Below are 13,133 nucleotides of genomic sequence, written 5' to 3'. Positions count from 1 at the left end.
AATGTGTTAGCTTAACAACACAAGGTAGAGCATGAATGGTTTGTTGGGTTGGTTGATGTATGTATGTGCACCCAAAATTGGCTTTAGTAGGGTAAAAATGCTAGTACCTCCTCCACTGCTTTGGGAGGAGGTCAGTGCCTCAGAGAATGGAGAGGGTGGGCTAGCTATCTGCTCAGTTGCCCTCCCTCGCATTCTGAACTCTGGGACAGCTCGGAGGGGACTCCCCTCACTGAAACAGTGGTCAGGACATCTCCATCCTTGAAAAAGTCTGAGCTGACAGCTCTCTGTAGGCTTGGCGTTCTGTTCTCGATGGGAATCCTGTCATGTGGAGTTAGAGGGAGCAGGTGGTGATGCAATTACTACAATAAAATTATGTTTAAAATGGTAATTAGAGGATTTTGACCTGCAGGGATCGCTGGCAATGGCTCCTTAGGAATGAAATAGATAGGCAGCCTTGTAAAGTGCTTCTTGAAATACATAGTCAGAAAAATAATTAGGTGGGCTGGGAAGAAAGCGAAATGGAATTATCTTACAAGGGATTCACAATCTTTTCTTCAGTTCCAAAAACCCGAGTGAAGATTCAGAGTCTCTCCACTGAAGTACGGGGATTCCTTAGTTGGGGGCACATTCCCAAACCTTCTCCAGATGCTTCTGAAAATGTTTATCAGGATGACTATGAACTGTAGAAAGGATCTCAGCTCTTCTAGGGTTTATTAGACACTGGCTCAGCAATGTCAAATGGATCCCAGAGCCCCACAATGACACCATGACTTAGAAGACAAAATGGGAACTTAAGGGACTGGAATTGCAGTTGGAATCTTGGCTATGAAGTAGGGCCACCAGGTCTACTGATGCCATCTTGTTCTCACAGACATCCTGTTGCCAGGCTGGGTGATGGAGGATTTCTACCCAGCTTCAAAGGCTTAGAAGTGGGACAAGCCATCCTTTGAACTGCATATTGTGTAGCCCCAGAGAGGGAAGCCCTGATCCTGGGATAGGGTCTGCATGGGGCTGCAGGTCTTCGTGATAAGAGAGGTCACCTGCAGAAGCTGGCTTTCTAATTATGACTTCCAATTCAACTTTTCATAATGTGGCTTCTCTGTTTTCTTGAGAATATTTACCTTACAACAGCTAGTTGATAATGGGTACAGGAACATCCTCTGTGTATTCCCTTAGTCACAAAATATATACCATGCTTCAAAACTGGAAAAAATATTTCCACACAGCTTTCCTGATTGGTGGAATGAGATCCTCTCAAATGGGTTTTAGTGGGAAATGAACAAATTCACGTCACTCTGTTCTAATGCATCCATTGATGAGAAATTGTGTAACTTCTCAGTTGAGAACACACACATTTTATTTGAATAAGGAATATGATATGACAGTGGGGACAAGGGATAAATCATGCTGTCTTTAACACATTCCCTTCAATATTTTCCATCCTTTGCACACCCTGACCTATGTGGATTACACTGACAGGATGTGATTTCCAATGGGGTTTAGAAAAATCTCTGTAGAATTGTTTCAGATTTGGGGTGACCTTTGCCTCTGGGTGGCCTGTTTACAAGAGTTTATTCTTTTGGATTCTGATGACTATTTTATCTTCTTATTATTACATTTTGCTTCCATGTGTCTTTGATAGTGGCCTGTAGCTTTTTAAATTGTGTCTTGACTTTTTTTTTTGGCACATCCTATGTGTTATCTGTTATCTGTGAATGTGTAAACTGGCTGATGCAGTTTCTTAACATCTTAGGAGAGTAACAAGGAAAAATAGCAGAAAGCCCTGTTTGTTCACCTGTTGATGTTAATGGTGATAACATGACCTTTTGATTCAACAAGCAGATTAAATTTTATGTGGCAAAGGTGTAAGAATTTTGGGCTCCAGTGGCTCATGCCTGTAATCTTGGCTACACAGGAGGCTGAGATCTGAGGATTGCAGATTGAACCAGCCCAAGCAGAAAGTCTGTAAGACTCCTATCTCCAACTAACCAGCATAAAGTTGCAAGTTTGTGTAAGAATGAACCAGCCAGATATTTTTTTTATCAGTCCTGGGCTTGAGCTCAGGTCCTGAGCACTGTCCTTGAGTACTGAGCTCTACCACCTGAGTCTCAGCACCACTTCCAGCTCTTTTTTCTATATATGTGGTACCAAGGAATCGAACTCGTGCATGCTAGGCAAGCACTCCACCACTAGGCCAAACTCCTGGCCCTGCACCAGCCAGTTTTGAACCTTAATTGAGTTAGCTCTAAGGATCAACCTTGAACAAAACTGTTAAGGGGTAGCACTGAGTTCAAGCCCCAGTATTGACACACATGCATATACATATACACACATACGTACATAAATACGTATACACACCTTAAGATGAAAAATGTTTATGATAGTCCATCTATACTTGATACATATGGTATTGTTTTATCTCAATAATACACTTTATATATATTTTTGAGTATTTCAAGGCCTGAAGAAAATAAGACCTATGTATATATTTTATGACTTGGTCAAAATGTTAAAAGTCATATCAAAAAATCTTCAAAATTGAATACTTTTCTCAGAGTATTCTCTCTTCTTTGATTTGTGTAATATAAAAACTTGGGGTAAAAAGAACTTGTACTAATAAAATAATAAAAAAAAACCCTTGGACTGTATTTAATTTTGTATTCAAAGATTTTCTATATGCCATTGCTTTAGCTTAATGCATTTTTCATGGAAATAGTAAAATATATATACCAATTACTGTGAGAATTACTTAAAATTTTCAGCCTAGTTACTGACATTTAGGTTGTAAGTTTGTGTTTATTCATTTGTGTTATATACTGAAATTTCTGAGGTCAGGAAATGTTGTCTTTTTAGAAATTACATTATCTTTAAATAGGTATACAAAGGGGTCACCATTCAACATAGCAATTTATGATCAGTTACCTCAGGTAGTTCTCCCCCACTCCCCCCAGCCTTTAGCCTCCCCTCAATTTTTTTAATTTGTCAGGATATGCATTCAATTTTATTACCAAATTTTCTCCACTTTTTCTGTTCATTCACCTCTCCCCCTCCATTGATCTCATTCCTCACCTCTCAAAATACCTGTCTCCTAGTATTTAATTTGTTGATATCACTTTTTCCCTTAAGTACTTGAGTTAGACCATGTTCACTGGTCATGTGCTTTTACAGTTTGAGCCATGAACCCCCACTTTAATTTGCCTCTCTTTATGTTTAAAATGTAATACAGTGTGTCCCAGCCTTTGTATGCATTCTGTACAATAGATTTGTTTAATAAATCAATGCCTATTACTAGCTGGGTGAAAAAGTCTCTTCTGAATGCTCTGCTTTCTTTGAATATCTGTGAAGTCTCCAATCTCTTCAGTTTGTTTCTGGACATGCTGAATGTGAAGCGTCATTTTTTTTGAATCCTCCAAGTTTAGTTCATACAGCTGCAGTCATTATTGCTTTATAATCAAAAGCACACCCATATATTTAAGATCACCTGTACTTTGCAGGAGCCTTCTGTGGTTTCACCATCGGCTCTGTAATTACAGCATCTTTGAAATTCAGAACTTGCTCTTCAGTGATCTAGTGGGACATTGTTAGATACTTGTGTCGCGTGATGAGATTTATTGATGGAATCTCTTTCTGTCTTCATAGACTGAAAGCTTGGCCAGCATTCCGTCACCAGTGTACTATGTCAAGGGCACTAGTGAATAAAGACTGACAAGTCAGAGGGATGCCCCTGAGGATTTATGCTGTCTCTAGTCTGTCTTCAGCCAAGGTCATTTTCAGCCTGTCCTTACAAGCTTTCAGTGCTATCTAGTCCCAGGAGACTTCAAAGCTGTCATTGCCATTCTTAAATTGCAATGTGCTATCTGATACTGTTCAGATCACTTAATTATTGATTTTTTCATCCAGACCTTCCTCCTTTTTTCAAATGAAAGGGGGGAAATTAACTGTCTAGACTCTGTGAACTGCACTACCAGATTCAATTCCATCTAGTGACATTGAATATTCAATCCATGCAAAAACGTGAGTGCAAGCATATGGCTGCAATGACTTCTTATCACAGTAAAGTCTCAACAATCCAAAAGATTGAAGGAACCTCCAGAGTTTTTTTCCTCTAGTAATCTTTGTACTGAATCTTGCAACAAACAAGCTTTGTGTCTCCTGAACGCAGCTGCCTTGCATTGTTCTGTCTCTACAGTATTGAAGAAAAGCATTGTTCATTCTTCTCAGTTTTCACTTTCGGCTGTCAAATTGCACCTCCAGTGAAAGGGATAATGACAATCACTCATAAATGGCCCTATCCTTTGACTTCTTTGCTTTCTTAGCTTAATGCTACTTTAAAGTCAGACAAGCAAGAGTGGTGGAGAGACTATAGGGCTCAGGGGAAGGACAAGAGAAACATTTCTAATTCTACAGGTCTGGGACTTCAACCAGGTGGGTAGATGTTAATATCAGGAGAAAAGTAAAATGACTATAATGGAAGAAAGGGTCCATGGGGAGAAAAGATTGCTCAAGAGGTGAATATTTGATTACAAAAGTGGTCAACATCTTTGTAGTTAATAGTTCAATAGTAGGAAAGATAACTACCACTCAGATAATAAATTGCCTTTTATGTGCATTTAGGACTGTTTGTGAAGCTTGCCACTATAGACACTAGCAGTCAACGGAATTCACTAAAATAAAGGACCCTGGAAAGAAGCTTCCATATTGGCCAGCCTCTGCGGAAATTTTACTTTCTCCTCTCCTCTCCAGAGACATCTTCGTTTTGTACTTTCTCCTTATATGCACAACAGGGTACTCTAGTGATTTGTAAACAAGAGCAAATCTTTATCTTCTCTGGGGATTTGGGGTTTCATTGGAATAACAATAGAAAAATAGGTGTCTGGGACTCCAGGGGTGGTTGCTATTAGCAGATATGATAATCTATGTGGTTAAGCTATTGTCTCAGCAAATATTCTCTGACCCCCGCCCCTTCCCCCACTCAAAGGCTGGTGAGTTAGTGAATTCCTCTGTTTGCATACATGGGGCTTTCAGGTAGTGCTAATGAGTTGGAGAAAAAGGCTCTGTTCTCAGTCTTCTGGGGAAAACAGTGGTGATGTCATTGCCCAGAAAACAAGTGTGGTACCTGTTTATGAATCACAAGCATCAACACACCACTCAGCTAAACCAGGTAAAAGCTGTGTTCTCTGGAGATTCCTGTGTCCCAGACACAATTTCTTTATTTGCTGTGAACCAGTCACTATGTGAAATGGTGTTAACTCTTTTTGGCCCCTAGAGTAAGCTGGCAGTGATGAGAAGTATCTCCAGTGCTTTGAAGATTGCCTCCTTCACAGGCAGTATTTTAAAGAGGGATTTGGTTATCCCTTTACATAGTAATGGATCAGGGCTCCTCATCTATCCTCCATTTGTTATGCTTCATGGTCTTTACTCATACTTTTACTGATCCAACATTTTCTTCATGTCATTGTGCTAGTCAGAAGATATAAAAAGATAGATATTGAGCAGGGTGTCAGTGGCTCAGGCCTATAATCCTAGCTACTCGGGAGGCTGAGCTATGGGGAACACAGTTCAAAGCCAGCCCCTGCACAAAAGTCTCTGAGAATCTTATCTCCAGCTAACCACCAGAAAAAACCAGAAGTGGCACTGTTGCTCAAAGTGAAATTTTGAGTACGAAGAGCTCAGGAAGTGTGCCCAGGCCCTGAGTTCGAGCCCCATGATTCCATAAGAAAAAGAGAGAGAAAGAGAGAGAGAGAGAGACAGACAGACAGAGAGACAGATAGAGACAGAGAGAGACAGAGAGAAAGACAGAGAGACAGAGACAGAGAGAGACAGAGAGAAAGACAGAGAGACAGAGACAGAGAGAGACAGAGAGAAAGACAGAGAGACAGACAGAGACAGAGAGAAAGACAGAGAGACAGAGAGAGAGACAGAGACAGAGATCAATTAGGGGAAAAGACAACTTGCAAAGTAATATGCACTGCTGCATATATGTGCACATATTCCGGAAAGATTTACAGCTTTCGTATTTGCCAAAGCCTTGAGATTTCTTTTTCTTCTTCCTGTGGTTGTACTGAATATTGAACTCTGGGCCTCAAGATTGCTAAGCAGTCACTCTACCACTAGAGCCACATGCTTTTGGATATTTTTGAGGTAGAGCTGGTCTTGTGGCCATACCTGCGTGGGCTGTGATCCCGCCACTGTTTCTCTGTAATTGGGGGTGACAAGTGCACACCACTGGTCCTAGCTGTTGTGTTTCCCCATTGCTGGAAAAATAGACATGCACACAACATTCAGGCTGGACTCGAACCTTGCTCTCCTGATTTCCCCCTCCCAAGTACCTAAAGTTACAGATTGAGACAGTACATTTATCTGGGGGTAATTATTCAGTAATTATTGCTCTTGGTTGTCTGAGAATGTACAGAAATGCATTTGATGAAACTAAAAGATTATAGGTGTGAATCAAAAGTCAATGAAATGTAAGACAAGGGAACAAACATATTGTGCAAGAGTCTCTAACTCCTGACACACATGTTTTTGCTGGGCATTTTACACAAAGTGATTGCTCAATACATTGCACACATGAAGACTAACAAATGATTTGCTTCATCAGCTACAGATATACTGTTTCTTCCATTTTACTATTTTAATTTTTATAAATATAAGTAGTTTCACTTCTTTCATAACTTTTAGTTGATTTTAGGATGTTCTCTGGAGTATGGGAAAATCTTTTGTTACTTTTTACTATTTAAGGGACATTTATATTTGTAATTGTACCTTACATGAACAACTTAAAATACCATGCATCTTAACTTTTACAGAGTAACTCTAAATATAACAATTAACCACACTTTTACAGACAAATGGTAGATTTAGTGCATGCAAATAGGAATCATAAGTTTATATTGGTGTGAGAACCCAATCACTTGACTTGCATTTATGCAAATCATTGATTTGCATATACATTTCTTGTGGAGGACACTAACCTTTTGTGGTTACCCACTCCAGTATCTCACAGTTGGCAGAAGTGATGATTATGTTGTATAGTAAATAAACTTATCAACTGACTACCATCTGACAGACCCCATAGTAGCTGGTGATGATGATGATGATGATGATGATGATGATGATGTGTGTGTGTGTGTGTGTGTGTGTGTGTGTGTGTGTATGTATGTGATTGTGAACTTGTGAGAATAAGCTTTTGGGCTATAAAAAAGATCCCATCCTTTCTCTTATTTGCTGTGATTCTTGGTCCTTATTAAGAAAGTTTCAACCTGTGCCAAGGAGGCCTAGTGTATCTCCTGTTCTTTCTTGTAAAGTTTTCAGTGTGTCAGCTTTTACCTCCAGGTCTTTGATCCATTTGGAGTTAATTCTAGTGCAGGGTGACAAAGAAGGATCCAACTTTAGTTTTCTGCAGGTGCTTAACCAGTTCTGCCAGCACAACTTGTTGAAGTGGCTGTCTTTCTTCCATTCTATTTTTTTTGGATCCCTTGTCAAAGATTAGGTGGCTATAGGTCTGTGGTTTAATATCTGGGTCCTCAGTTCTATTCCATTGGTCTTCAGGCCTGTTCTTGTGCCAGTACCAAGCTGTTTTGATAATTATAGCTCTGTAATAGAGTCTAAAGTTTGGAATTGAAATTCCTCCAGCGCTGTTCTTTCTGCTAAGAAGTGTTTTTGCAAATAAGAGAAAGGCTGGGTAAGTGGGACTGCATTAAACTGCAGAGATTTTGTATGGCAAAGGACATAGCTAGTAAATTAATTAGGAAGCCTACAGAGTGGGAGAAGATCTTCACCAACCAAACAACGGACAAAAGCCTCATATCTAAAATATATCAACTGCTCAAAAAATTGAATCACTCCAAAACTAATCTCCAAAGTAACAACCATACCATTAAAAAAATGGGCCAAAGACTTAGAGAGTCTTCTCTGAAGAAGAAACAAAAATGGCCTATAGACACATGAAGAAATGCTCAACATCTCTGGTCATAAAAGAAATGCAAATCAAAGCAATGCTAAGATTCCACCTCACTCCAGTTAGAATGGCCAGGATCAAGAAAAGTAACAACAACAGATGCTGGAGGGATGTGGCCAGGAGGGATCCCTACTACACTATTGGTGGGAGTGCAAACTCATTCAACCACTATGGAAAGCAGTATGGCAGTGCCTCAGAAGGCTAAACATAGAGCTCCCCTATGACCCAGCAATTCCACTACTTGGCATTTACCCAACCATCCAGAAACTAGGGCATACTAAATCCACTACCACAACAATGTTCATTGCAGCACTATTCACCATAGCAAAAATATGGAACCAACCTAGATGTCCCTCAGTTGATGAGTGGATCAACAAGTTGTGGTATTTGTACACAATGGAATTCTATGCTGCTGTCAGAAAAAAATGACATCGCCCCATTTGTTAGGAAATGGAAAGTCTTAGAAAAAATCATATTAAGTGAAGTAGGCCAGACTCAAAGGAACTTGAGCTCTACTAGCAGAAATCTGCAATAGAGCAAAACCTTGATACATAAGGCCATATAGTATGAAGCTAATTGAAAAGACCTCCAGGATATTGAAACAAAATCCATATAATGAATGATTGTTGTCCTTTATGTACTATGTTATCTCTCATCTCTTTTGCTGTCCCTTGGTTATCTCATATTGTTACAGTATCTCACTTTGTTATCTGATATATTGGATGTATTTGTATTTGGTTATTTGAAATTGGATAGGGAAGGGGGGAAAACCAAGATGGGGGGGTGGAGGGGAGGGTAATGGGGACCAAGACATGTGAAAGGGTATCAATATATGTGAATTAATGCACCTTTTATCTGGCAAATATCATGTAACCCTTTTATTAATTACAATAATATAGATATATATATATGATCCCCGATATGGAAACTGGTGTTCACAAAGTTGTACAACTTATCTAAAGTTACTTGGCCCATAAGATGTCCATCTTGAGTGCCAAATTAAGTGTCTTTTGATTTGACAAGCTATCCTATTTTACTTGGAATTCTTCTAGGAGCAGATTTCGAGGAAGTACTAAAAAGTGAGGTTAAATGCTGTGATTCATTTAGTTATCTACCTGCTATGTCACATCTTCTCCCAGAGACCAGTAATGGAAAGGCAGTGAGGGCAGAAACTGATAGAAACTGACACAGGCAAAGCCTGTTGCTGATTTGTTTTCCCATTTGTTCTCAGAGAGTCAATGTAATGACCATACAAGCACTCTCCAAATGTGAAGAATTTTTAGGGTCACTCAAAATGGATAGCACTATTAGTTTGGAGTGAAGATAAGCGGATTAAGTTTGCAAGTAGCTAGAATGATGTGCTTTGCCTCTCAAAGTCCCCAACAAAGTCATCGAGGCCCAAATGTATTTCCTTACTTCCTTCTAAGAGGCTGTTTACAGTTGACAGGGATATCACAGCATCCCTTGTATGATTTTGAAGAACTTAACAAAGTTTAGCAGAATAGAAAATTTCACATTTGCATTACAGAATATGTTCTTTTGATGATCTTTTTGTGTGTGCCTGCATATATGTCTAGTGGGCACTGACAAATTTGGTACAATATAAAATCAGAGTTAATAGTCACTATAAATGAATTGACTCTGGAGACAATATATTTTTTATTTTTTCATATATTTTTTATTGTAATTAATAGAAGGGTTACATTATATTCACCAGATAGAAGGTGCATTAATTCACATACATTGATACCCTTCCTCACCTCATTTCCCTCCCCCACTTCCCTGCTCATGTTGTTTTCCCCCTTCCCTATCCAATTTCAAATAACCAATAAAGCATATATATAATATATCAGATAACAAGATGAAATATTGTAACAATATGAGATAAGCAAGGGACAGCAAAAGTGATGAGAGATAGCATAGTACATTAAGGACAACAATCACTCATTATATGGCTTTTGTTTCTATATCCTGGAGGTCCTTACATTTAGCGTCATACTATATGGCTTTATGTATCTAGGTTTTATTCTATTGTAAATCTCTCCTAGGAGAACCCATTGAGCCTATGTTCCTTTGAGTCTGGCTTACTTCACTTAATATGATTTTTTTCTAAGTCTTTCCATTTCCTTACAAATGGGGCCATGTCATTCTTTCTGACAGCAGCATACAATTCCATCGTGTATAAATACCACATTTTGTCCATCCACTGAGGGACATCTGGGTTGGTTCCACATCTTTGCTATGATAAACAGTGCTGCAATGAACATTGTTGTGCTGGTGGATTTAGTATGTCCTTGTTTCTAGATGATTGGGTAAATGCCTAGTAGTGGAATTGCTGGGTTATAGGGGAGTTCTATGTTTAGTCTTTTAAGAAATTGCCATACTGCTTTCCATAGTGGTCGAACGAGTTTGCACTCCCACCAACTGTGTAGTAGTAATCCCTCCTGGCCACATCCCCTCCAGCATTTATTGTTATTAGATTTCTTGATCCTGACCATTCTAACTGGAGTGAGGTGGAATCTTAGAGCTGTTTTTATTTGCATTTCTTTTATGGACAGAGATGTCGAGCATTTCTTCATGTTAGAGACATTATATTTACGGTCTAAAATCTTACTATCAAATCTGCAAGATAGTGTCATCCCAGTTTCACAAAATGAAGAAACTGAGTCTCATGAAACTCAATTATTTTCTCTATGAGCAAATGCTGATGAGTCATATCTATAATCCTAGCTACTCAGGAGGCTGAGATAGGAGGATTGTGGTTTAAAGCCAGCCTGAGCAGGAATATATGTGAAAGTCTTATCTTCAATAAAATACTCAAAAATTAAAAGAACAAACTGGAAGTGCAACTGTGGTTCCATTAGCCTTGAGTAAAAGAAGCTCAGGGACATCACTCCGGCCCCGAGTTCAAGCCCCATGACTGTCTTCCCACACACACTCTTTTGTAATCACTTTCAATTAATGCTTATCTGACAGAAAAGTTCAAAAGAGAAAAATGACATTAATTTAACAAAAACCTCTCCCCAAGTCATTTGTTTTAAAGGTAAAAAGAGTAAGGAGGGGACTTCGGGCCTTGTTTCCCAGGATAGCCGTGGATGGTTCCCAAGCAAAGATTCCTGAACCTACAACTCCCAGGAAACCTGATTTATCAGTCAGTGCAAGAAAAATTAAGGACAATGCAGCTGACTGGCATAATTTAATGCTGAAATGGGAATCCCTCAGTGATGCAGGTTTTACCACTGCAAATAACATCGCTAATCTGAAAATCAGCTTACCGAATCAAGATCAGATAGAATTAGAGAATAATAATCCAGTATTCAGTGAAAATGAAGAAAAGAGGTGCCTGGAAGATGATCCAGAACTTGAGTCACTATGCAAAGACCTTCAGGTCACCTTGGATGCTTTGTCAAAAATACAGGTGAATATGGAAAAGCTGTCTTCAACTACCAAGGAAATTTGTGAGCTAGAAAATTATTATTATGGGGAGGAGCACAGGCGGGCTTCCCTGTTCCACACAAGGCCCATTGTCCATTTCTATGAGGTTTCCCGCTAGCTCTCTGACATGTACCAGAAGGATCTCCTCCTGAAGCACACAGTGGCTGCAGAGCTGGCGCACAGGGCTGACCGTGACCCGTGACCTGTCCCTCAGCTACCTGTCCACGTGGCTGCAGCAGCCCTAAGTGGAGGGCAGGAGGAAGCTCCTCCTGGAGAGCGTGCTGTGTGAGACAGGCCACGGGGGCTGTGACATCTGACAGACCTGTGTGCACCAACCACACCTATCAAGCCAGGCTCCAGATCAGTGGCCTCTTGTTGAGTCCAAGGAGCAAATACTTCCCACAAAAAAATGGGCCCCAAACAAAAAAACTAGAGTGGAGGGCATGGTCAAGTTCAAACCCAGTACTATGGAAAACAACAAACTACAGCAGGGCATAGTGATGCAGATTTGTAGCCCTAGCCACTTGACAATTGAGGCAGAAGGGTTCTGAGTTCAAGGATTACTTGGGCTACAGCCACAATGGGAAGGCTGAGTCAGGAGGATCACAGGCTTGAGGCCAGTCTGGGAGACACAGTAAGACCCTCTCTTTAAAATAAAAAGAAAGAAAAAAAGATTTTTTTTAATGCAGGGCAAAAAAAGAGTAAGGAACAGTCTTTTATCTACATCACCCCGAGGCCACCTCTGGAATGTAAAGGTACTTATGTGATACTCTGAGTTAAGGTTGTACTGAAGATACTAGGACAAAACCTATAATTATATTGCTTCCCCCTTGACATCCTTAGAAAATGAAATGTAGATGCAATCCATGGGTGAAACTTTATCCCTGGGATCTGAGCATAGGGAGAAAGCATTCAATATTGAGTGTTAGGAAGAAAATTTCCAAATTTTCACTTCTACCAGGTGCAAGACTAAAGAGAAAAAAATTCTAGAGCAAAATAGAACAGTAGAAGGAATAAACTAGCTTACACTGGACAAAAGAAGAATTTGTTATCTAATTAGCTACTGTCACCAAAGGACCAAACTTCTGATTGCACGAGAATATACGATTTATCTCCTTTACTCACTTTGATTGAATGTACAAAGACATGCATCCCCAATGCAAGCCACGGATTGTCTAGGCTTACTTGATCAGGTGACTGGATGGGGAGATGAGATGTTATATGGAAATAGTTCTGGGAGAAACCAGGAATGAACTGTTTAAGCAAGGGCCTCCCTTTTCTTAACTGTCTGGCTCTTCTGTTCCTCGGGAAGAGAAAAATCAGCACTATACCTGTGAGTAATTCAGTGCTTTCTTCACTGGCTTTCTGTCTTGCTCACTTATTTTGACTGACTATTGCAGGCTGGACTCATATTTCTTGCTGTGAATACTAAAACAAAGCAGCATTCGACCCACATGTTATCTACTTCTGCTGTGTGTATTTCTGCTGCTGCTGTTGTTGTTGCAGTTTAATAATCAAGGGCTTTTTCATATACTTTGATTGTAATTAATAGAAGGGTTACATTATATTCACCAGATAGAAGGTGCATTACTTCACAAACATTGTTACATGTTTCTCATGTCTTGGTGCCCATTTCCCTTCCCCCACCCCCACCCCTCATCTTGTTTTCCCCCCTTCCCTATCCTATTTCAAATAACCAAATAAACATATATACAATATATCAGATAACAATATGAGA

The 13,133-nt window shown here is 39.7% G+C and overlaps 1 pseudogene; it reads left to right on the top strand.

Moving 5' to 3' along the window:
* Positions 1-518: 518 nt before the first annotated feature.
* Positions 519-11,712, top strand: LOC150064114 (cyclin-dependent kinase 2-interacting protein pseudogene; annotated as a pseudogene).
* The last annotated feature ends 1,421 nt before the right edge of the window (positions 11,713-13,133 follow it).

Source organism: Megascapheus bottae, chromosome 4 (genome assembly GCF_031878675.1).
Source record: "Megascapheus bottae isolate mThoBot1 chromosome 4, mThoBot2.hap1, whole genome shotgun sequence".
Taxonomy (NCBI): Eukaryota; Metazoa; Chordata; class Mammalia; order Rodentia; family Geomyidae; genus Megascapheus; species Megascapheus bottae.
Note: the sequence above shows the minus strand (reverse complement) of the source record. Positions and strands in the feature narration are given on the sequence as shown.